Source organism: Callithrix jacchus, chromosome 4 (assembly GCF_049354715.1).
Source record: "Callithrix jacchus isolate 240 chromosome 4, calJac240_pri, whole genome shotgun sequence".
Classification (NCBI taxonomy): Eukaryota; Metazoa; Chordata; class Mammalia; order Primates; family Cebidae; genus Callithrix; species Callithrix jacchus.
The window spans coordinates 30,293,053-30,317,637 of NC_133505.1; the positions used below are offsets into that span (position 1 = coordinate 30,293,053).

The window sequence follows — 24,585 nt, forward strand, 5'->3', positions numbered from 1 at the left end:
CTGCTTGAGGAAACAGTCTGTATTTTATAAGAGCTCAATTGCTGAGCTGTGGGCTCTGTTGTTCATTCAGGGCTGTTAGGCTGCTATGTTTAATTCTGCCGCAACAGAGCTCATTACAAAAACCCTTTTTTTCTCAGATGCATTGTCTTGGGGGGTTGGGGCTTTATTTTTGAATGTCCGTTGAGGTGTCCTGCCCAGCTAGTAGGCAGTCTAGTCACTATTTGCCTGCCGAAGCTCCGCCCTGCTTTTGTGAGGTTCACCCTGTTGCTGCAGGCTCTGCTCTTCTGCTGCGGTCTCCGCCCTGCTGCCATGGGCTATGCCCTGCGGCGGAGTCTCTCTGTTGTATCGGGTTGCGTCGGCAACGGCAGGCTGCATCAGCAGTGGGCATGTATCTCAGTAGGGGCGGATTGCCTTGGTAATGGTGGATGCCCCTCCCCCACGGAGCATCTCAGGGAACGTCTCCACCGTTTGGAATCACCGTTTTGTTTGTCCCACTGCGCTACCCCAAACGCTGTGTTCCTGGAATCTCCTGGGCTGGCCCACTGTCCAAGTCCCATTCAGTCTCAAGTTTAGCCCTCTCAAGTCTCAGGTTGCCGGTTCAACAGGGCACCCGGCCAAGCGCGCCCTGTGCGGAGCGCTGTGTAGGGCCGGCCGCCGCCACCCTGTCTGCCAGCTGCACCAGCCAAAACCTCTACCTGGCGTCCCGCATCTCTTTTATACCTGGGAATTTCCCCGTTCTGTGGACAACAAAGGTCAGTCTGGAAATGCAGCTCTGACTCACCTCTCCGCGCATTCACCGAGAGCTTCAATCCTGGGTTGTTCTCACAGCGCCATCTTGAGTCCTCCCTCACAATGACTGTTTCTTTTCCCATGCAGAAGCTGTGGTGTTTGATTAGGTCCCATTTGTCTATTTTGGCTTTTGTTGCCAATGCTTTTGGTGTTTTGGTCATAAAGTCCTTGCCTACTCCTATGTCCTGAATGGTTTGGCGTAGATTTTATTCTAGGGTTTTTATGGTGTTCGGTCTTATGTTTAAGCCTTTAATCCATCTGGAGTTAATTTTACTGTAAGGTGTCAGGAAGGGGTCCAGTTTCTGCTTTCTGCACATGGCTAGCCAGTTTTCCCAACACCATTTATTAAACAGGGAATCCTTTCCCCATTGCTTGTTTTTGTCAGGTTTGTCAAGGATTGGATGGTTGTAGATATGTTGTGTTGCCTCTGAGGCCTCTGTTCTGTTCCATTGGTCTATATCTCTATTTTGGTACGACTGCCATGCTGTTTTGATTACTGTAGCCTTGTAGTATAGTTTGAAGCCCGGTAGTGTGATTCCTCCCTCTGTGTTCTTTTTACTTAGAATTGACTTGGGTATGCGGGCTCCCTTTTGGTTCCATATGAAGTTTAAGGTGGTTTTTTTTCCAGTTCTGTGAAGAAGGTCATTGGTAGCTTGATGGGGATAGCGTTGAATCTATAAATTACTTTGGGCAGTATGGCCATTTTCATGATATTGATTATTCCTAACCATGAACATGGAATGTTTCTCCAACTGTTTGTGTCCTCTCTTATTTCGTTGAGCAGTGGTTTGTAGTTTTCCTTGAAGAGGTCCTTTACGTTCCTTGTTAGTCGTATTCCTAGGTATTTTATTCTCTTTGTAGCAATTGTGAATGGCTGTTCGTTCTTGATTTGGCTCTCTTTCAGACTGTTATTGGTGTATAGGAATGCTTGTGATTTTTGCACATTGATTTTGTATCCTGAGACTTTGCTGAAGTTGCTTATCAGTTTCAGGAGATTTTAGGCTGAGATGATGGGGTCTTCTAGATATACTATCATGTCGTCTGCAAATAGAGACAATTTGGCTTCCTCCTTTTCTATTTGAATACACTTTATTTCTTTTTCTGGTCTGATTGCTCTGGCTAGAACTTCCAGTACTATATTGAATAGGAGTGGTGAGAGAGGGCATCTTTGTCTAGTGCCAGATTTCAAAGGGAATGCTTCCAGTTTTTGCCCATTCAGTATGATATTGGCTGTTGGTTTGTTGTAAATAGCTTTTATTATTTTGAGATACATTCCATCAATACCAAGTTCATTGAGGGTTTTTAGCATAAAGGGCTGTTGAATTGTCAAAGGCCTTCTCTGCATCAATTCATATAATCATGTGGTTTTTGTTTTTAGTTTTGTTTATGTGGTGAATTGCGTTTATAGACTAGCATATGTTGTACCAGCCTTGCATCCCCGGGATGAAGCCTACTTGATCATGGTGGATAAGCTTTTTGATGTGCTTTTGCAATCAGTTTGCCAGTATTTTATTGAAGATTTTTGCATCTATGTTCATCATGGAAGTTGGCCTGAAGTTTTCTCATCTTGTTGAGTCTCTCCCGGGTTTTGGTATCAGGATGATGTTGGTCTCATAAAATGATTTGGGAAGGATTCCCTCTTTTTGGATTATTTGGAATAGTTTCAGAAGTGATGGTAACAGTTCCTCTTCGTGTGTCTAGTAGAATTCAGCTGTGAACTTATCTGGACCTGGGGTTTTTTTTGTGTGTGGTAGGATCTTAATTGCTGCCTCAACTTCAGATCTTGTTATTGGTTTCAACTTCCTGGTTTAGGCTTGGGAGGATGCAAGTGTCCAGGAAATTATCAATTTCTTCCAGGTTTACTAGTTTATGTGCATAGAATTTTTTGTAATATTCTCTGATGATGATTTGAATTTTTGTGGAATCTGTAGTGATTTTCCCTTTGTCGTTTTTAATTGCATCTATTTGGTTATTCTCTTTTCTTTTGTATTAATCTGGCTAGTGGTCTGTCTATTTTGTTGATCTTTTTGAACAACCAGCTCCTGGATTTATTGATTTTCTGAAGAGTTTTTCTTGTGTCTATCTCCTTCAGTGCTGCTCGGATCTTAGTTATTTCTTGTCTTCTGGTAGGTTTTGAGTTTTTTTGTTCTTGCTCCTCTAGCTCTTTCAATTTTGACAATAGGGTGTCAATTTTGGATCTCTCCACTCTTCTCATGTGGCCACTTAGTGCTACATATTTTCCTCTAGAGACTGCTTTAAATGTGTTTCAGAGATTCTGGCATGTTGTGTCTTCATTCTCATTGGTTTTGAAGAACTTCATTTCTGCCTTCATTTCATTGTTTATCCAGTCAACATTCAAGAGCCAGTTGTTCAGTTTCCATGAAGCTGTGCAGTTCTTAGTTAGTTTCTGAATTCTGAGTTCTAAGTTGATTGTACTGTGGTCTGAGAGACTGTTTGTTATGATTTCCATACTCTTGCATTTGCTGAGGAGTGATTTACTTCCAATTATGTGGTCAATTTTAGAGTAGGTGTTATGTGGTACTGAGAAGAATGTATATTCTGTGGACTTGGGGTGGAGAGTTCTGTAAATGTCTATCAGGTTTGCTTGTTCCACGTCTGAGTTCAAGTTTTGGATATCTTTGTTAATTTTCTGTCTGGTTGATCTGTCTAATATTGACAGTGGAGTGTTAAAATCTCCCACTATTATTGTGTGGGAGTCTAAGTCTCTTTGTAAGTCATTAAGAACTTGCCTTATGTATCTGGGGGCTCCTGTATTGGGTCCATATATATTTAGGATTTTTAGCTCTTCTTGTTGTATCAATCCTTTTACCATTATGTAATGTCCTTCTTTGTCTCTTTTGATCTTTGTTGGTTTAAAGTCTATTTTATCAGAGACGAGAATTGCATCTCCTGCTTTTTTTTTTTTTGCACTCCATTTGCTTGGTAAATCTTCCTCCATCCCTTTATTTTGAGCCCTTTTGTATCCTTGCATGTGCGGCTGGTTTCCTGGATACAGCACAGTGATGGGTTTTGGCTTTTTATCCAATTTGCCAGTCTGTGTCTTTTGATTGGTGCATTTAGCCCATTTACATTTAGGGTTAGTATTGTTATGTGCGAATTTGATACTGCCATTCTGATGGTAGCTGACTTTTTTGCCCATTAGTTGATGCATATTCTTCATTTTGTTGATGCTCTTTACCATTTGGTATGTTTTTGGAGTGGCTGGTACTGGTTGTTCCTTTCTATGTGTAGTGCCTCTTTCAGGAGCTCTTGTAAAGCAGGCCTGGTGGTGACAAAAATCTCTGAGTACTTGCTTGGATTTTATTTTTGCAAAGGATTTTATCTTTCCTTCTTTTATGAAGCTTAGTTTGGCTGGATATGAAATTCTGGGTTGAAAGTTCTTTTCTTTAAGGATGTTGAATATTGGCCCCCACCCTCTTCTGGCTTGTAGGGTTTCTGCTGAGAGGTCTACTGTGAGTCTGATGGGCTTCCCTTTGTGGGTGACCCGACCTTTCTCTCTGGCTGCCCTTAGTTTTTTCTCCTTCATTTCAACTCTGGTGAATCTGACAATTATGTGCCTTGGGGTTGCTCTTCTTGAGGAATATCTTTGTGGTGTTCTCTGTATTTCCTGGTCTTAAATATTGGCCTGCCTTGCTAGGTTGAGGAAGTTTTTCTGGATAATATCCTGAAGAGTATTTTCCAGCTTGGATTCGTTCTCTTTGTCACATTCAGATACACCTATCAAACGTAGACTAGGTCTGTTCATGTAGTCCCACATTTCTTGGAGATTTTGTTCATTCCTTTTTGTGCTTTTTTCTCTAATCTTGCCTTCTTGTTTTATTTCATTGAGTTGGTCTTCGACCTCTGATATCCTTTCTTCTGCTTGGTCAATTCGGCTGTTGAAACTTGTGCATGCTTTGCCAAGTTCTCGTGTTGTGTTTTTCACCTCCATCAGTTGACTCATATTCCTCTCTACGTTGTCCATTCTTGTTACCATTTCTTCATATCTGTTTTTAAGGTTCTTAGTTTCTTTGCATTGAGTTAGAACATGTTCTTTTAGCTCACGGAAGTTTCTCATTGCCCATCTTCTGAAGTCTGATTCTGTCATTTCATCACACTGATTCTCCATCCAGCTTTGTTTCCTTGCTGGTGAGGAGTTGTGATCCCTTTTAGGAAGAGAGGTGTTCTGGTTTCAGGTGTTTTTTTCCTTTTTGTGGTGGTTTTTCCCACCTTTGTGGATTTTTCCTTCGGTCGTCTGTGTAGTTGCTGAATTTCAGATTGGGACTCTGAGTGGCTGTCCAGATTGTTGATGATGAAGTTATTTCTGTTATTTAGTTTGTTTCTAACAGTCTGGCTGCTCTGCTGTAGGACTGCTGAGGTCCACTCCAGGCCCTGCTTGCCTGGGGATCACCTGCAGCATCTGCAGAACAGTAAGAGTTGCTACCAGTTTCTTTTTCTGCTATCTTTGTCCAGAATGATGCCCACCAAATGTCAGTCTGATCAGTCCTTTGTGAGGTGACTCGTTGGATATACAGGGGTCAGGGAGCTGCTTGAGGAGACAGTCTGTTCTTTATAGGAGCTCAAGTGTTGAGCTGTGAACTCCATTGTTTATTCAGAGCTTCTAGACAGGTATGTTTATGTCTGCTGCAGCAGAACTCATAAACCCCCGATTTTTTCCCCAGGTGCTCTGTCCCAGGGACTTATGGCTTTATTTATGAGTATCCATTGTGCTGCTGCCTTTTTTTTTTTCAGGGCTGCCCTGCCCAGCAAGGAGGCAGCCTAGTCACTGTCTGCCTGCAGAGGCTTTGCTGAGCTGCTGTGGGCTTCACCCTGCTGCCATGTGAACTTCCCTACAGTCCTATTTATATTGATGTGGTTAGACTTGCCTCGGCAATGGTGGTCCACCTCTGTAATGGCTGACTCTCTGTTTTGGCGGGTTGCCTCAGCAGCAGCGGGTTGCCTTGGCAACAGCTGGCTGCCTCAGCAATGGCGGACTACCTCCATAGAAGTGGAGTGCCTCGGTAATGGTGGACGTCCCTCCCCCACTGAGCTGCACTGTCCTTGGTTCAGCTGTGCTTGCTGTGAAACTCTCAACCCCCAGCGTTTTCAGTTGCTGTTTTTTGTTTGTTTGTTTGTTTTTGTGGGGGTGGGACCCGCTGAGCCTGATCACCTGGCTCCCTGCCTCAGAGCCTGTTTTTTTTAAGTTGAACAGTTGACTCTCTCCCAGGTGTTCCAGTTGCCTGCTGAAAGGGCACTGGGATCTGTGCGATTTCCTGTGCAGTGACGCACTGCGCCAGCTGAAACAATAGCGCTGCTTGGGAATCTCCTGGCCTGGCTCCCTGTTTCAGACCCATTTAATCAGATGAATGGGCGAATCTGCCTTCTCGGAGCTCCAATTGCCAGCTTAAAAGGGCAACCAGACCAGTGTATTTTGTATGGAGAGCCGCCATGCTGAGGCACTGGCAAAACAGCCCCGCCGGTGGAAACAGCTGCGCTGGTTGAAACAACCACTCTGGCGACCTGTGGGGCTCCTCCGCCTGGGAATCTCCGGGTCTGTGGGCCATAAAGATCAGTATGGAAATGCCACATCCACTCACCCTTTGTGCTTTCACTGGGAGCTGCAATCCTGAGCTGCTCCTAAAGGGCCATCTTGGATCTTCCAACTTTTTTTTTTTTTTTTTCAAAGAGACAGGGTCTTGCTCTGTCACCCAGGCTGGAGTGGAGTGGAGTAATCATGGTTCACTGCAGCCTCAACCTCCTGGGCTCAAGTGATCCTCCTATTTTAGCCTTCCTTGTAGCTAGAACTAGAGGCATGTGCCACCACACTCAACTAATTTTTTCAATTTTTGGTAGAGATGGTGGCATCTCACTATGTTGTTCAGGTTTGTCTTGAACTCCTGGCTTTCAGCGATCCTCCCCTTTCAGCCTCCCAAAGTGCTAGGATTACAGGCATATGCCATGACTTCCAGCTCCATATTAAACATTTTTTAATGGTATGGTTCAATAGTGTGGGTACATTCACAGTGTTTTGCAGCCATCACTACCATCTATCTCCAAAACTTTTTCATCTTGCAAAAGTAAACTCTGTACCCATTAAACAACTTCTAATTTCCTCCTCTCCAAATTTCTGGCAATTTCTCATTCTACTTTCTGTTGCTATCAATTACCTATTCTAGGTACCTCATATAAGTGGAATCATACAGTATTTGTGCTTTTGTGACTGGCTAATTTCAGTTAGCATAATGTTTTCAAGGTTTATCCATGTTGTAGCATGTGCCAGAATGCTTCCTTTTTCAGGCTGAATAATATTTCATTGTGTACATAGACCACATTTTATTTGTCTATCCATCTTTCAGAGGAAGTTACACAAGTGTCCACTGAAAGATGAATAGACAAATTTGTGTGAATGGGTTAATCTTTAAATTTTAGAATCAATTTGTCTATATCCACAAGAAGTCTTGCAAAAATGTTTTTTGGGATTGCACTGAACCTATAGATCAAGTTTGAAAGAACCAACACCTTAACAATATTGAGTCTACCTATCCATGTACATGGAATATCTCTCCATTTATTTAGATCTGTTTTGATTTCTTCTATCAGAGTTTCGTAACTTTCCTCATATGGATTTTGTACCTCTTTTGTTGGATTTATACCTAAGTATTTTATTTGTTTGGGTGCTAATGTAAGTGGCATAGTGTTTTTAATTTCAAATCCCAGTAATTTCTTACTGGTATGTAGGAAAGCAATTGATTTTTGTGTATTAACCTTGCATCCTGCAACCTTGCTATAATTGTTTATTAGTTGCAGGCATATTTTGTTGGTTCTTTGGGACTTTCTGCATAGACAATTATGCCATTTGTGAACAAAGACAGTTTTATTTTCTCTCAATCTGCATAATTTTTATTTCCTTTTCTGGTCTTATTGCATAGCTAGAACTTCCATTATGATGCTGAATAAGGATCGTAAGAATAGACATTCTTGCCTTTTTCCTGGTCTTAGGGGGGAAACAACTGGTTTTCCACTCTTAAGCATGGCTTTAGCTATAGATCTTTCTCTGTGTGTGAATTTTTTGATCAAGTTGAGGAAATTTTCCTCTATTTCTAGTTTGCTAACGTTTAAATCATGAATGGTTATTGGATTTTGTCAAATGCTTTTTCTTAATTTATGATTTAATCATATGATTTTAGGCTTTCATTTGTCTTTCTGTTACTGATTTCTAGATTAATTACATTGTGGTATGAGAGCAGATTTTGTATGATTTGTATTCTTTTTAATTTGCTATGTTGTGTTTTATAGCCAAGAACATGGTCCTTCTTGATGAATTCTCCATGTGAAATTGAGAAGAATATGTTCTCTGTTGTTATTGAATGAAGTAGTCTATAAATGTCAATTCCATCCAATGCTGATTTTCTGCCTGCTGAATCTTCGAACTCCTGAGAGAGGGGTGTTGACATCTGCAACTATAATGGTAGATTTCTCTATTTATTCTTGCAGATTTGTCACTTTGGGTTTCATGTATTTTGATACTATGTGGTTAGTGTATACACATTAAAGATTGTTATGTCTTCTTGGGGAACTGATCCATTTGTCATTATGGAGTGCCCCACTTTATCACTGATAATTTCCCTTGTACTGAAGTCTGCTTTTACTAAACGTAACCTAGCTATGCCAGTTTTCTTTTGATTAGTGTTAGTGTGGTATATCTTTCTCCATCCCTTCACTTTTAATTCATCTGTGTCTTTAGATTTAAAGTAGGCTTCTTATAGATGATATATAGTTGGGTCCTGACAATCTCTTTCTTTTAATTGGCTCATTTAGACCACTGACAATTAAAATGATTACTGACATAGCTGGATGAATATCCACCATATTTGTTACTGTTTTCTATTTGTTGCCCTTGTTTATTCTTTCTTTTTTGCCTTTCACTCTTTCTGACATCTCTGATTTTGACTGATCATTTTATATGATTCTGTTTTTTTCCTATTCTCTTAGCATGTTACTTATACTTTTTAAAAAACAAGTTTTTTAGTGGTTTCCCTGAGTTTACAAAATATAGGTACAATTATTCCAAGGCATCCTTGAGCAACACTATACTACTTGATGGGTAGTGCAAGTACCTTACGGTATTCCCAATTATTCTCTCCCATTTTGTCTGACATTGTTATCATCCATTTCACTTTTTCATAAGCTATAATCACAGAATGCCTTTTTGCTATTTTTTTAAGCCAACTGTTATTGTTTAAATCAATTAAGAATGATAAAAATTAGCCTGGGCACAGTGACTCATGCCTATAATTCCAGTAGTTTGAGAGGCTGAGACAGGAGAATCACTTGAGCTCAGGAGTTTGAGTCCAGACTAGGCAACATAGTAAGACCCCATTTTTACAAAAAATAGACAAAATTACCCAGTTATGGTGGTATGCACCTGTAGTCTCAGCTACCGAGAAGTCTGAGGTGAGAGGATTGCTTGAGCCTGGGGGTTGAGGTTGCAGTGAGCCTTGAGATTGTGTCACTACACCAGCATGGGCAACAAAGTGAAACCAAAGGTAAGTTTTAAAAACTGATCTTCCCTTATTTCTTCTCTAATGTTCTTCCTTTCTTTATGATTTTATGCCCTGTATCATTTTCTCTTTCTACATGGAACTTCTTTTTAACATTTATTGCAAGGCAGGGCTACTGGAGATAAATTAATTTTTATTTTTCTAAGAAAGTCTTTATGTTCTTTTACTTTTAAAGAACAATTTTGCAGGGTACAGAATTCTAGTGTGTTGTTATTGTTGTTTTTCTGTCAACACTTTAAATATTTCACTTCACCCTCCTTGCTTCCATAGTTTCTGAAGAGAAGTCCTATGTGATTTGTATCCTTGCTCCTCTGTTGAAAAAGTGTTTCTTTCTCCTTTCAGTATTTTTCTCTTTGTTTATGATTTTCTTCTGTTTAACCAGGATATACCTAATTGTACAGTTTTTGGTATTTACCCAGCTTGGTGTTCTCTGAGCTTCTTGGCTGTGTACTTTTGTGTCTGTCATTAAATTTGAAGCATTATCAGTCATTCTTCTTTCAAGTGTCTCTTCTTTTGCTTTCTCTCTTCTGTCTCTTTTGCATATTTCCACTATGTATGTTGCAGCTTTTGTAATGATCCCACAGTTTTTGGTATTCTGTTCTATCTTTTAATCCTTCCTTCCTTCCTTCCTTCCTTCCTTCCTTCCTTCCTTCCTTCCTTCCTTCCTCTTTCTTTCTTTCTTCCTTTCTTCCTTTCTTCTTTCTTTCTTTCTTCCCTCCCCTCCCCTCCCCTCCTTTCCCTTTTTTGAGATGGAGGTCTCGCTCTGTCACCAGGCTAGAATACAGTGGCATGATATCAGCTCACTGAAACCTCCATCTCCTGGGTTTAGGCGATTCTTTGCCTCAGTCTCTCGAGTAGCTGGGACTACAGGTGCATGCCACCACATCTGACTGACTTTTGTAGTTTTGGTAGGACAAGGTTTCACCATGTTGGCCAGGATGGTCTCAGTCACCTGATTTCGTGACCCACCTGACTCAGCCTCCCTAAATGCTGGGATTACAGGTGTGAGCCACTGTGCCTGGCCTATCTTTTCATTTTCTTTTTTATCTTTGCATTTCGTTGTGGAATTTTTCTACTGACATGTCTTCAAGTTCACTGAGTCTTTCCTTGGCCATGTAGTTTATTGATGAGTGCATCAAAGGCATTCGTTTCAGTTATAGCATCTTTGATGTCCAGCATTTTCTTTGGAATCTTTCTCAAAATTTTTATCTCTATGCTTACATTACCCATTCTTTATTCAATATTGCCTACTGTTTTCATTAGAACCCTTAGCATATTAATTACAGTATTTTAAATTCCTTGTCTTATAATTCCAATATCTTTGCAATATTCAAGTCTGGTTCTGATGCTTGCTCTGTTCCTTCTGTGTTTTTAGAGTTTTAATATACCTCATAATCCCGTGTTAACAGCCAGGCATGATGTGCTGGGTAAAAGGTGCTGGTGCTGGTTCCTGAAGCTGCTTTCTTTCCTGGGCCTCTGCTCCAGAACAGTGTGAATCTCTGTATTTGCCTATCTGTGTCTCCATTTTGGGGGGCAGCAGTTTGCACTGGGACTGCAGTTCTCTGATGGATCTAAGAAGAATTGTTGATTTTTAGTTTGTTTAACTCTTTTCTTGCTGTGAGGATAGAAGTGATCGCTTCCAAGCTCCCCACATAGTGGGCTGGAAACTGCAAATCACCCACCTATTTCTATTATTGAAGTTGTAAAAAACATGAATAAACAAATTTTGTGGCTAACATATGCTTTTACTATCTGAATTTATACTTGGAACATTCTCTTGAATTTGTGTGTCATTTGCTGGTATGGGATCTTATAAGAATAGAGGATGTGGCATTGCAAAGCAATGCACAGAAATGAATGGCTTACAAAGAATGACTTGACATGCTAACAGATTGCAAAGAAATAATTTTAACCTAGAGATGAGAGCTCCCTTGGCTTGCTTCTTGTTTTAAGGAACAAGGAAAGACAAGAAAGTCACTTTATTATATAAATATCAAGTATACTTTTTTGGAAGTGTGATACTCAATTTGAACATTCTACACATGAGAAAGTCTTGACTACTACATGGTAAAAAAACAGGGAAGTCACTTCTTTGGTACTGGCACTGCATAGTGGTTAAATAAAGTATAACATTATATTTGTTAAGGTAGAAAATCCATTTTAAATGCATTCATAATTCAGATTTAATATTTTGACAAGTTAATACTTGCACATGGTGAAAACTTCAAAATGACCAAAGGCAATGATGGCATGTCCCCTTGGCACCACTGTCCCCATCACCACAGCCCTGGAGTCAGCCAGGCCACCTGCAGGTGTACGCTCAGGGCTGCTCTGTACATATGATAATACACACATTTGGGTGCCTATAATATAGTGGGTGCCCTCCCCACTGTGCAAAGGTACTATACTAAGATGCCATTCTACATCTCACTTTTTAAATTTTGTCACTTAAAAATACATCTTGAAGTATTAAGGGAGGCAAAGTGATGCTGATAGCACATAGTGTGTGAAGCTGCAGCAAGTGTGGGCAGAATGGGGACTTTTCAATCATTCAGCCGCAGACCATGTAGAATGGTGCCAAATTAGTGTGACCTCTACGACCCCCAGCAAAAATGTGAAATTCATCCTTCTGGCCAGTGACTATAAAACATGAACAAAGTGCCCTCCAAAGTCCATACTGTGCCATCCAAAGGCAAGATCTTACCAGTGTCACACTGTGATACAACAGCAGTGACCTTGAACTTGAAAAGAATTCCTGGGCTGGTTTTGATATTACCCTTGGCCTTGGAGGAAAATGCACACCTGAGACTGGCATTGTGCCAGCTGGGCTGACCACTCAGGTGGTAGCTACTGAAAATTACCCACAGACAGCAGGGATTGACTGCATCCTGACCTAAGCAGGGTGACCAAAGAAGGGCGAATGACTCACACTTGCAGAAATCCCTGCAGTGAGCAGTTTGGCAGGGCAAAATCAGCTGACATTGGTGTCGGCTCAGCGATGGACACTTCCGAGTGAATCACAGAGGAGTATCCTGCAAAACCCAGTGTTCCCTGAGATCCTGGAGAACCTTTTGGGCCTGGACTCGGAGCTGTTGGGAATGTTACAAGTTCCCTGGTTTCTAGAACAAAAGGGTGGGCTACAAGAAGTGAGGTTTGAGGGAAGGGTGTGGACGGCATGAGGCGGGCTGGGTTAAATTCATTCTCCATAGCAGCATTTCAATATTAAGGCATATAGCATGATGATTTGACATACATATCCACTGTGAAATAATTACCATGATCAAATTAGTTAACAAATCCATCACCTCACATAGTTACCATTTTTGTTTCTCTTGTGGTGAGAACAGTTAAGATGGACTCTCTTAGCAGCTTTCAAGCATACAGTTCATTATTATTAATTACAGTCATCATGCTGTACAATAGAGCTGCAGAACTTATAATTCCAAATTTGTCCCCTCTGACTTCATCTCCCCAGTCTCTCTACCTCACTGTCCCTGGTAACCACCATTTTACTCTCTGGTTCTATGAGTTCGACTTTTAATATAAGTGAGATCATGCAGTGCCTGTCTTTGTCTGAATGATTTTCCTAAGCATAATATCTTCAGGTTCGTCCATGTTGTCACAAATGACGGGATTTTCTTCTTAAAGGCTGAATAGGGTTCCTTTGTGTATATATGTATCACATTTTCTTTATCCATTTATGTGTTGATGGACACAGGCTGATTCCACATCGTGGCTACTGTGAATAGTGGTGCAGTAAACACGGGAGTGCAGCTGTGTCTTCAACATGCTAATTTCCGTTCTTCTGGTTAGTGGGATTGCTGGATCATGTGATACTTCTATTTTTAATGTTTCGAGAAACCTCTATACTCTTTTTCATAATGGTCATACTAGTTTTATTTTTTGTTATACCTACCTCGATGAAGATGGAAAAAAAGACAAATAAATTGTTTCAGCCAACTCACTAGGCTAAGCTTCATGTCTTTCTAGTTATCATTGCAGTCCCCTGTGCCCAGAATGATATCTGGATTAGCACAAACACTCAAAGGGTATACATTAAATGAATGAATGACTCAATAGATAAGAGATGTGCCTTTAAGAACAAATATGTTTTAAAAAGTGTAACAGATTTGTTCATCCAAGTAGTTCAAAACCACCAATAAAATCTGTGTAAGTTCTGGAGAGAGATGGTGGTGATATTGTGCTCCATTGTGAATGGACTTAAGGCCACTGAATTGCATGTGTAAAAATCGTTCAAGTGCTAAATTGTATCTAATGCCTAGCTTACCACAATAAAGTAAAATTACTTTTTAAATGTTAATCAGCATAGGCATCATTTAGGAATCTTATTAACATGCAAATTCTGTTTCAGTAGGTCTGAAATGGGTCCTGCCACTCTGAACTTCTAACAAGCCTTCAGCCTGCCCACACTGAAGGTCAAGGGTCACCCTGGGTAGCAAGGCTCCAAATGAAATCTAAATAAAGCTGGACGTTTGTTTTCTTTTTGTTAAGTCTCTGTCTCCCCTACCTATTTACTTTAGTGACTACTCTGAATCAATGCATTAATAATTTCCTCCTTCTTGTTTTTTTGAGATGGAGTTTTACTTTGTCACTCAGTCTGGAGTACAATAGAACAGTCACGGCTCACTGCAGTCTCAGCCCACCTGTGCTCAAGTGATTCTACCACTTCAGCTTTCTGAGTAGCTGGGACTACAGGTGCTCATCACTACGCATATATTTTGTATTTTGTATTTTTTGTTGAGATGGGGTTTTACCATGTTGCTGAGGCTGGTCTTGAACTCCTGGGCTCAAGAGATCCTCCCACCTTGGCCTCCTACAGTGCTGAGATGACAGGCCTGAGCCACCACACCTGGCTCCTCCTTATTTGAAGGCTATGTTTGCTTTCCCTTATTTATTTCACCAGTCCCCTATTTATTGATGGACAGTTTGTGGACTCTCGTCTTACAAACCAGGCTGATTTCAAGCGCAGGAATGCATGTGAGCACATCTCTTTTTACTGAAAACTATGATTATTTTAATTAGTGATGATAGCAAAGATCACACTTTTTTGAAAAGCTTGTTTTATTTTTGACTCAGACTGAGCTGGCAGACATCCGAGACCCTGTCATTTCTGCACGTGCTATTATTTAGCCACATTATCTTTTCCATCTTATTCTTGTGCAATTGTTTTTCTGAAATCTAAGTGTGGGATTGATTTACATAGCCTGTTAAATTCCACCTTGCTGGCTTTGGACTATCATTTTCACTTATCAGGATAATTTTGGTTGTTGACTTTGCCATCTAATATTTTCCCCTAGCTGCCGGGGTTTATGCTGTCTTCACATTCAGCAAGTGTGTTATCGCCATCCATTGATTCATTTGGTGACAATTTATTGAGTGCCCTTTGACGTGCCAGGCACCATTTTAAGATCTGGGCGTACAGGGGTGAACACCACAGGAAGAAATCCCTGTTCTCCTGGAGCTTTCATTCAAGTGTGAAAGACAGACATGAAACAAAGACAGATATGTATGGTAAATTCAGTAATGCCAAGTGCCAAGGAGAAAAACAAAGCAGAGGAAAGAGATAAGAAGAGGGGAAAGGACTTAAAAAATTTTTTTTTAGATAGGGTGGCTAGAGAAAAAAAATCTCAAAGGAAATGGTAACATCTGAGGTGAGATCTGAAGGTGTTTCTATCCAGTTCATTGAAAAATATGGTGAAGAGTTCTTTGATGTGTCACTAGAGCTGTCCCTATAGGTTGATGTTAATCCATTAACTGGCACATTTGGGTTACAACTGATTAATCCAGGGAATTTCTCTGTAACTTAATTATCTAGCCTACATTTCTCTATATACTTCTTGAAGATATTTTCCAATGTATTAGAACTGGATAGTCAGTGTCTGTGGTGTTTCCCTGATGTAGTCTAATGAAATTCTCACACAGGGAAATGAGATTATTGTGAAAAGACTGTTTTTCTCTTGTCACCTTGGAGTGGCTATTAGTGATGACTGAGTGCCACAGCTAAGCAGGGCAGGCTGCTATGGGCAGAGGCAGGAAAGACGACTCATGGGCCATTTTCCATCTTTCCTGACCTCATCTATAAAGTCCAGGCAAAAAGACCCAATCCTCTTACTAATGCTTTGGGAAATTAAGTCTCTTCCATAGTACACTTTGGCAAATGTAATTCTGAATAACAAACCACTTCTTTAGCTCATTCATTTCAGCCCACACTGAAGGTGTGACTCTTGGTTGACATCCCTCCGCTCTTGGGCACAGCTGTGTCTTAGGGGTTGAGGCTGTGTGCGCCCCATGCCAGCAGGGAGCACCTTCCAGGTGTCTTGCTGTTATCTTCACACTTACCTGCAGGCTGCAGTGTTGCCATGATTATCACCCAGCCCATGCACCAGGTTGGGTTTTCCGAGTGTACAAACAGGTTGGGTGGAGGTTTCAGGTAGACACTGAATTCCTAGAGCAGACAAAGGAAATGTGGGAGGTTAGCTCTGAGCTCCAAGAATAAAGTCAAGCAAGCCAAATGCCTTCACGAGGCCCTCACTATGTTGGTTAAAAAGCTCACCGCTGGGTTTTCTGGCCTCAGTTTCTTCATCTGCATAATCCGTGGGCTAGCTGTGGATAAATCTAAGGCTAATTCTTTACCCTGAAGATTCAGGTTCTGGATATACATTTCATTAAAAGTATCTAGGGCTTCAGTAATTTAGAACTCTGATTTTGCACAATTCTGATAAAAGTCTACAAGGTGTGAATGTGAGGACAGCAATCTTGGTAATAAGGAAAAGCCTGGGATAGGGCTGGAAACCTGGTAGTCACAGAGGCCCTCCAGGGGGTCCCTTTCCATTGATCAGCCGCGGGGCGGGGCGGCAGTCAGAGCGTGCTGGCCTGGTGGAGTTCATACAGCAACAAAAACAACAAGAAACCCAGCAGCAGGGACAGAAAATCCCCGTGAAGCCTGTCTTCTGCAGCTGACTCTCAGTCCACCCCTCTCTCTCCACATCTCGGCCTTCCCTTCCCAACCCCATTCACACCCTTCCAGGGGAGAATGTGCAAGGAATGTCTCCTTTCCTGAAAGCAAAGGAATACAGTAGTGCTACCTGGGTCTGAAAGGCCCTTGGTTCTGCTGTTTAATGACTAATTATGATGCTATGAGAGGCCTATGCGACTCTGGTGGAGCCAGGCTCTCCTGCCCCAGCCAAGCTGAGCTGCTGGAAGTGTATAATCTTCAGAAAGCTGTGACTGTGACCTGGAGTTGCGTAAGAAATAATTGCAGAATCCAGCCAGGGCTTGCTTCTTGCCACAGGCTCCAGGCTTTTACCCCCAGTAGCTTTACATGCTTGTTAATTTTTAAACTGTCGAGTAGTAGCAGAATATTTTGTAAGCTTCAGTAATGGTTGCAGAGTTCAGCGCAGGGTAAGGGGAGAGGAAAGGGAGGGCAAGGGAAGGAGGCGAAGGAGTGAGTCCCATTTGCTTCCAGAACAGTTTTGTCTTTCTGCAAACCTTGGCCCTGTGGTAGGTCTAAACTTTCCTCTTTTACCATAGAAAAGGAGTTTAAAACAGACAAGCCCTGTTAAAGCCTCTCGATTTTAAAAAACCAGTTCTTTAAAAAAAGTCTTTGCAGTACTCAGTATCTTACAAAAGAGACCTCCTGTATTATTTTAACCTTAAAAAGCAAGTGAAAAAAAGATTCATGTAGCTTCTGGTCAGCTACCAGAATCTTAAGGGGAAGAAAGAAAGATTGCTCTCTGTTAAAAGTCTTGCATGCGCTAGCGACAAAGCCTGATGCTGTAATCTGCTCAGACTGCTGAAGCTCCCAGTCCGAATCTGCGGCCTTTAGAAAGGCAGCCTCTTGACCTCCAAGTTTGTCTCCTCTGCAAAATCAGGGCGCGTCCTCTGTCTATCTGTGTACTTTTGTGGCGCCTATCACTGTGGGATCTGGGCTCAGAGACAAAAACATCAGGCAAAATACAAATTTGTGTATTATGGGAGGAAATGCCGTCTGGCTCCCTGGAGTCACCCTTGGCTTACAAGCAGTGAGGACTTTACCCAGGGTGGTTTGCATAGCCTAAGAAAAAGTGTGGACGAAGCCAACCTTACAGTACTTCCTTGTTTTCATTTAGAAAAGAAGCAACAAGTTGGTGTTTGTGAAGTTGAGTAAAATTACTAAAGCTTTAAAATGTGCTGCTAGCTTTTTCCATTGAAACAGGTAACAGCCTTCTCAGCCTTCTACTCAAAAGAATGAGGAGGTTTCTTCTCTCTTTCCATTCCTTCCTCCTTCCCTCCTCCCTCCTTTAAGCCTTTATGATTTCCTTCCCTCTTTTGTTTTCTCCTCCTTTTTCCCTTTTGTCTTCTTCCCCTTTTAGTAAACTATGTTTGTTTTAACAATAAAGTAATTCACATTAATGATGACAATGACTTCTTCCAAGTAGAATAAAGGAATGTAAGGTGAAAGATAAAATGCTTCACCAAAGATACACTCAACAGCAGATCTCAGGACCTTTCCACAAGAGCTTAAGGGTCCACCCATGCTTAGTAGTCCATTGTGTGGTTTGTATCCTAACGAATTTAACCAGCTTCTTAAATTGATATTAACAAGTTATTTTCCTCACATTTAGGGAGATTAGAAACAATACAGCAATACGTGTCCTGGTACACTTGTACTTTTTGCACAGATGAGAGAACACACCCTTAGGCTGAGTTCCTAGCAGTGAAATTGCTGGGTCAAAGGGTATGTAAATTTTACATTTTAATAGATATTGCCAAATTGCCCTGCAAAAAAGTTGTACCTATTTACAACCCTATCAACATTATATGGACTGCCTATTTCCTCAAAACTGCACCAACTCCATGCACTATGAAATGCTTAAATCTTTGCCAATAGGCAATAAATGGCAAATAATTATTGCTGTAATTCATGTTTCAAGTATGGAAAACTGAATACTTTTTCACCTGTTTAAGGCCTATTTGCATTGTTTTGTGGAATCTGGCTTTGACTACTGTTTATTTTTATTACTTTTTTTAGTCTTAAAAATTGACTTTAAAAGCTTTATCATTACTTTTATTCGTCAGATAGGCCACAAATATGTTTCTCATTTGTCTGCTGTTTAAACAAATAGAAGTTTACATTATTTAAGGACTCAAAGTTACCCACTTTCCCTTAAAAAGCATTTGGGGTTTGTGCCATGCACAGATGAGCCCTGCTTACACACGCAAAAAAGGCTTAGGACTCTTCTGCGCTTTCCCCCAGAGCTCTTGTGGGCTTGCTTTACACATGGAAATCTTTGCTGTTTTAGAATGTGTTCTGGTGAATGGAGTGAGGTGGGGACTGGGTTTGAGAAGATTTTGTTGGCTCCACGTGGTTTTGCAAATCAACCTGCTGCTCCAGTGTTGGGCTGCAGAGGGAAGGTTTGGTGGCTCCTGGGAAGTTAGAAGGATCTGTGCTTTTTGTAAGATCTGGCAGAAGCTTACTCTTCTTCTTGGATAGAATATTCTGATCTTGGGCCAGATGTGATGGCTTATGCCTGTAATCCCAGCACTTTGGGAGGCCAAGGCAGGCGGATCACGAGGTCAGGAGTTCGAGACCAGCTTGGCCAACGTGGTGAAACCCTACCTCTACTAAAAATACAAAAATTAGCCAGGCACAGTTGCGCATGCCTGTAATTTCAGCTACCCAGGAGGCTGAGGCAGGAGAAGTGCTTGAACCTGGGATGCGGAGGTTGCAGTGAGCTGAGCTTGCGCCACTGCACTCCAGCCTGGGCAACAGAGTGAGACTCCGTCTTAAAAAAAAAAAAAAAGAATATTTTGCTCTTATTCTGGCTAACCTTTGAAGGATGTCTCAAAGAGTGTAAGGAAAATATCAAGAAGATCACTGTCTTCTTGAAAAATGGAAAATTGAGGGCTTCTAGGGAAAGGGAGACACACAAACTTAAAATGGGATTAATCGCTTATGTGCACAAACCTTAGAGCTAATGGGACCTATTTCTGTTTTGACAACGTGAACATAAAAGACAGAATCACTGAGCTGAAAAAACAATTGAGCAGATGAATTATCTTTATCTTTTTCCATCTAGTTATGCTTTGAAAAGAAAATAAGAAAATTAAAAACTTTTTTGTTAGTTTCATTTCAATAATTTTGCAGTGTATTTTTTTTGGTTTAACAGATGAAAAGTTTTATGGGAGAGTCAAGACATTTCATTCAATATATAGCCCAGGTTTTTAGTGTTCCTCCTATAGTTTCTAAATGTGTGGGGTGTTTTCTCTTTAAAGACCAAACAAGTTAATTGCACTAATCAGAAGTTTGTATTTCTTGGCATGAATTATATGATATGCATGTTGGCAAAGACCTACATGACTTTGATTTGCAGCAAAAATAGTATAATCCTGTAGATCAAATTCCAGGTAATTTAGTTAAAAGTTACTGAAGGCATCTTTTCCCCAAGTGTCTACCTCATGGTAAACTATAATTTGTATAATAATTATAGGTGATTGATGAGGATTTGACTTCCTCATTAAAGGTTAAGGTACACTTGTACTATTACTAATACTGTTAACCGTTTGTTGAGTATTCACTCTGTATTATATACTATACATTTACCATACTCAATAAATAGTAATGGGTATGCAGAGTGTGTGTGTGTGTGTGTGTGTGTGTGTGTGTGTAAAAGAAAATAATGAAATTAAAAACATATATATATATATATATTAGAATTTCATCCTCATGTCTTACAAGGCCTGCAAGCGGAGGTCCATTGTATTTACTCTACAGATGAAGAAACAGAGGCTCAAACAGATGAATTACCTGGTATAAGATTGTACAACTATTGAGTGCATAGTTGGGATCTAATTTAAGATCATTTGACTTCAAACTCTGTGTCCTTTCCATGATTTCATACTGTCTGTCCTTTGCCCCAAAGATAGGCCCAGATGCAATGAGAAGCAGGACCATTTCCAGTGGAAGTTTAATTTCACATTGGCTTAAGGAATCCAAACCAACCACACGTTCTCCTGCCACCCCCTCCATCAGTTCTGCAGTCTAGTTGTTGCTATGGAAACCACCCGTCTGAGGGTCTCAGGAGCCTCCATCCCTGCCCCTCAGTAGTGTTCCAACTCGTGTTCCATTGTTTATTTCCAGGGCTGTAAAAACCATCTCTGTGCTGATGTTTTCTGTCTACTTCTCCAGCCCAGATGGTTCCTGAACTCTAGACAAGTGTATGCACCTGCTTCCCTGACAGCCCTCCTTAGATGTCCTGTTGGCGACTCAAACTCAGTGTGTCCAGAGCCCAACTCTGCACTGTGGGCCAAGGAGAGTGCCTATGGCGTGCTTCTGGGTAAGTCAGAAAAATGCACACTTTTAAAAAAATATCTTCTTTTCATTAGTGAAAAATTATTGTCACTGATATACAAAGTTTTTATGACTGTGACATGAATGGCATCCCATTTATATGTGCATTGCATGAAGAGCCTGACTGCATGCATGCACACACGTGCGTGCACACACACACACAAACACACACACACACACAATGCAAAGCCGGCCCCCCTTGGTCCCCTGGATGCCCAGATGGCCTCACTGCCCATCCAGTGTCTTCTTCCTGAGCTCTGCCTTCAGCCATCTCCCAGCCTGCAGGGACCCTGCCCACTCTCCATCCCTACCATGGCATGCTGATTCAGTGCTCTTGCCTCACTTGGATGGTTGCAACAGCCTCTAGTGTTGCTGCTGGTCATGTCCCCTCCATTCTGTTTTTCTTAGAGCAGCTAGAATTATCTTTGTAGAGGATGACGTCAGTCTTTTGCTAAAAGCATTTTGGCTATTCCCCACTATCTTCAGAATGCAGACTGAGGTCCTCGTGATCTGATTCATGTCTACCTCACTCCCTGGCCTCCTTTCCTACACACCACAGGTTCTGCAGTGCATGTATGCAGACGATTTGCCCTTCGCTGAATGCTCTGTGCTTCCCCCAGGTCCATGCCGGTGCACATGCTGCTCCTTCCATCCGAAAAGCTTCCTTTCTACTCCTTAGCTCTTTAACTGCAGCTTATTCATCGTTCAGGTTTCAGTGTGAGACCACTGCTTCCAGGAAGCTTCTTCAATCCCGGCAGCCTGAGAGCAACACACCTCGTATGTGCCCACATGGCATTTGGGACTCACCTCCATGTTTACAGGGAAAGCCAAAGGGCAGGAACTATATTGCACCTTGGCTTTTTCTCTAGTGCTATGGTGCCTGGCAGGTACTGAGGTGTCCACAAAACTTGACAACTGCACTAAGGTCCATGGAAGAATTTCATCTTACCCTTGGATTGCCTACTCATATAATCCATCTAGAATCTCTTTATTGTATTGAAAGCATTTGAGAAGCCAAAAAGCCATAGATACAAAAGTAAAGTATGACATCCATTGTTGAAATACATAAGGAACTCAATGACTCAATAACAAGAAATCAAATAACCCAATTTAAAAATGGGCAAAGGACGCGAATAGACATTTCTAAATACATAAGGAACTCAATGACTCAATAACAAGAAATCAAATAACCCAATTTAAAAATGGGCAAAGGACGTGAATAGACATTTCTAAGGAGACCTACAAATGGCCAACAAGTATGTGAAAAAATGCTCAACATTACTAATCATCAGGGAAATGCAAATTAAAACTGTAATGAGATATCATCTCACACCTGTTAGAATGGCTGTTATCAAAAACACAAAAGATAAATGCTGATGAGGATATGGAGAAAAGGGAACCGTTGTACACTGTTGGTGGAAATGCAAATTAGTACAACCAGTATGGAGAACAGTATAGAAGTTCCTCAAAAAATTCAAACTAGAAGTACCATAGGATCCAGCGGGTGTATATTCAAAGAAAATGAAATCGGTATGTTGAAGAGATCTCTGCACCCCTATGTTCACTGCAGCACCATTTACAACAGGTCAGATGGGGACTCAACCTAAGTGTCCATCAGTGGATGAATGGAGAAAGGAAAGTGTAATGGTATAAATACACAATGTAATACTATTCAGCCATAAAGAGAAGGGAATCCTGTCATTTGCAACAATGTGGATGAACTTGGAGAACATTTGGCTGAGTGAAATAAGCCAGGCACAGAGAGACAAATACTGCCTGATTTCACTTATAGGTGGCATCTAAAAAAGTTGAACTCATAGAAACAGAGACTAGATGGTGGTTAACAAAGGCTGTGTGTGGAGGTGTTGGAGAGATCTTGGTCAAAAGATGCAAAGTTTCAGGCGAAATATGTACTGGAGATCTATTATAAAGCATGATGACAATAGTAAATAATAATGTACTGTGTGCTTGAACATTGCCAAGAGAGATCTTAAATGTTCTCACTGAAAACAAACAATAAGTATATGGCGATGGGTATGCTCATTAGTTTGATTTAAACACTCCATAATGCATTCATATCAAATCATCACTTTGTATATAATCATATGTAAAATAAAGAACAAATCACTCTAACCTGAGCCTGGTGCTTTACAGGCCCTCAAAGATGGGAGACCTGCCCTTCCATGATCCCTGCTTCATTTATTGTGGCATTAAAAAGTTCCTTTCATAAAGGAGACTATTAATCTCTCTCTATCTCACTCTAACCTTCCTCTCTCTCCCAGAATTAATTCTAGGTGTAACTTTAGGTGATAGAAATGCAGAGCCTTTAGGATGAACCCGACAACTTTATCATGCTCTTAGAGGTCAGGCTTATCAACTGTTCATTTCCATCCCTAAATAATAACAGCTAAATTTAAGTACTGCTTACTATGTGTCAGGCACCGTTCCAAGAACTTTGCATGTAATCACTCATTTAACCTTTACAAGAATGCTGTGAGGTGATTACTATTATTATCCCCATTTTATGGGAGAAGAAACTGAGGCACAGAGAGGTTACCTACTCAAGGTTACAACAGATGACACATGATAGGGCTGGGATTCAAATGTGGGCAGGCTGACTTCAGAGTCCATGCTCTTAATCACTGAACTACATAGTCTCTTAACTCTGGAGTCTTTAACTTTGGAAGTCAGCTCTAGACATAAGAGCCATTACTGGATTAAAGATCCCATGGTAGGCTCCCTGGGACCAAAGGCCCCTGTCCCCAGGCAAAGGCCAGTGACTCAACAGCTGAGCCTTGAGGCATGGGGATCCCCATCTCAGCCTCTGTGGTGGGCTGGAACAGGCTCCCACTAGCTCACAGCACAGCAGCCAGGGGTTGCATGTGCAAGAATGTCCCATCCAGTGTTTGGTTGCTAATGGTTTGAGATGGGCCATTGTGAGTACATTTTCACCATGGAATTCAGCAAATGCTACAAGCCAGAGACCATCTCCTGATCAGTGTTCCTACTGCAGGATTCCAGTCTTAACTGAAAGGGCCTGGTTTGGGTGCAGAGAGCCTGCAGGGCTGAACTTCAGGGGGGTGGGTATTAAATGCTTTCAGCTGCCATATCTGCTAGAAAGTTCTCTCTAAAGGCATAGGAAGTGCTCAGCTCAATGCATGGCAGTGGAGACATGACCCCACCAACCCCAGGATCTCTCAATGAAGCATCCCCTTGTCTCTCTATCTCTGGTGGGGTCATTCCCAGGCAGGTGTATCATACCATCCCCAGAGTGTCTTCATGGCCTTCAGCACTAGCCACTCCCAGCAGTAGCTGGCTGGACACCTCACCCATATCTACTGCTTTCTGTTTACCAGCTCACTTCCCTCCTCCCCTGCTGGTATTTCTGGCACTACCAAGTTAACTTGTGCTCTAACTCTTTTACTAAGACAGGGTTGAGCAGATAGGTCCCCCTGCATGCCACGGTAGCGAGTCCTTTGACAGCTGAGGGTGCAGCCTGGCTTGATCTCCGCTTCAGGGCCAGGAAGCTCGGCTGCCCTAAAATAAGATTGGCTGTATTAATTTCATTTTTTTGTGGGGAGAACATTTAAGATCTCCTCTCTTAGCAATTTTTTTATGACACTGCTGGCCACCACAAGGGTCATGGATTGTTTCATTCATACCTGACACCTCTGCTAGTGAGGTGGGAAGCTGAGGCATGGGAACTGCTTGACCCATGGAGGTGGAGATGGCAGTGAGCTGAGATCCTGCCACTGCACTCCAGCCTGGGTGACAGAGCGAAACTCCCCGTCTTAAATATATAAATAAAATGCTAAGAACAGCAGCAGGATTGGTTTTCTTTTTGCAGACTGCCATTTGTCTTTTCCCTGAGCCAGGGCTGCCCCT

General features: G+C 41.5%; 1 long non-coding RNA gene across 1 annotated transcript in view; it reads left to right on the forward strand.

Annotated features, from left to right (window-relative positions):
- LOC128931723 (uncharacterized) overlaps positions 1-24,585 on the forward strand; it is a 79,608-nt gene that overhangs the window by 49,900 nt on the left and 5,123 nt on the right. The window contains exon 5 of the long non-coding RNA XR_008480581.2: positions 20,539-20,686. This is a non-coding gene — a long non-coding RNA (uncharacterized LOC128931723). The remainder of the gene's footprint in view (positions 1-20,538; positions 20,687-24,585) is intronic.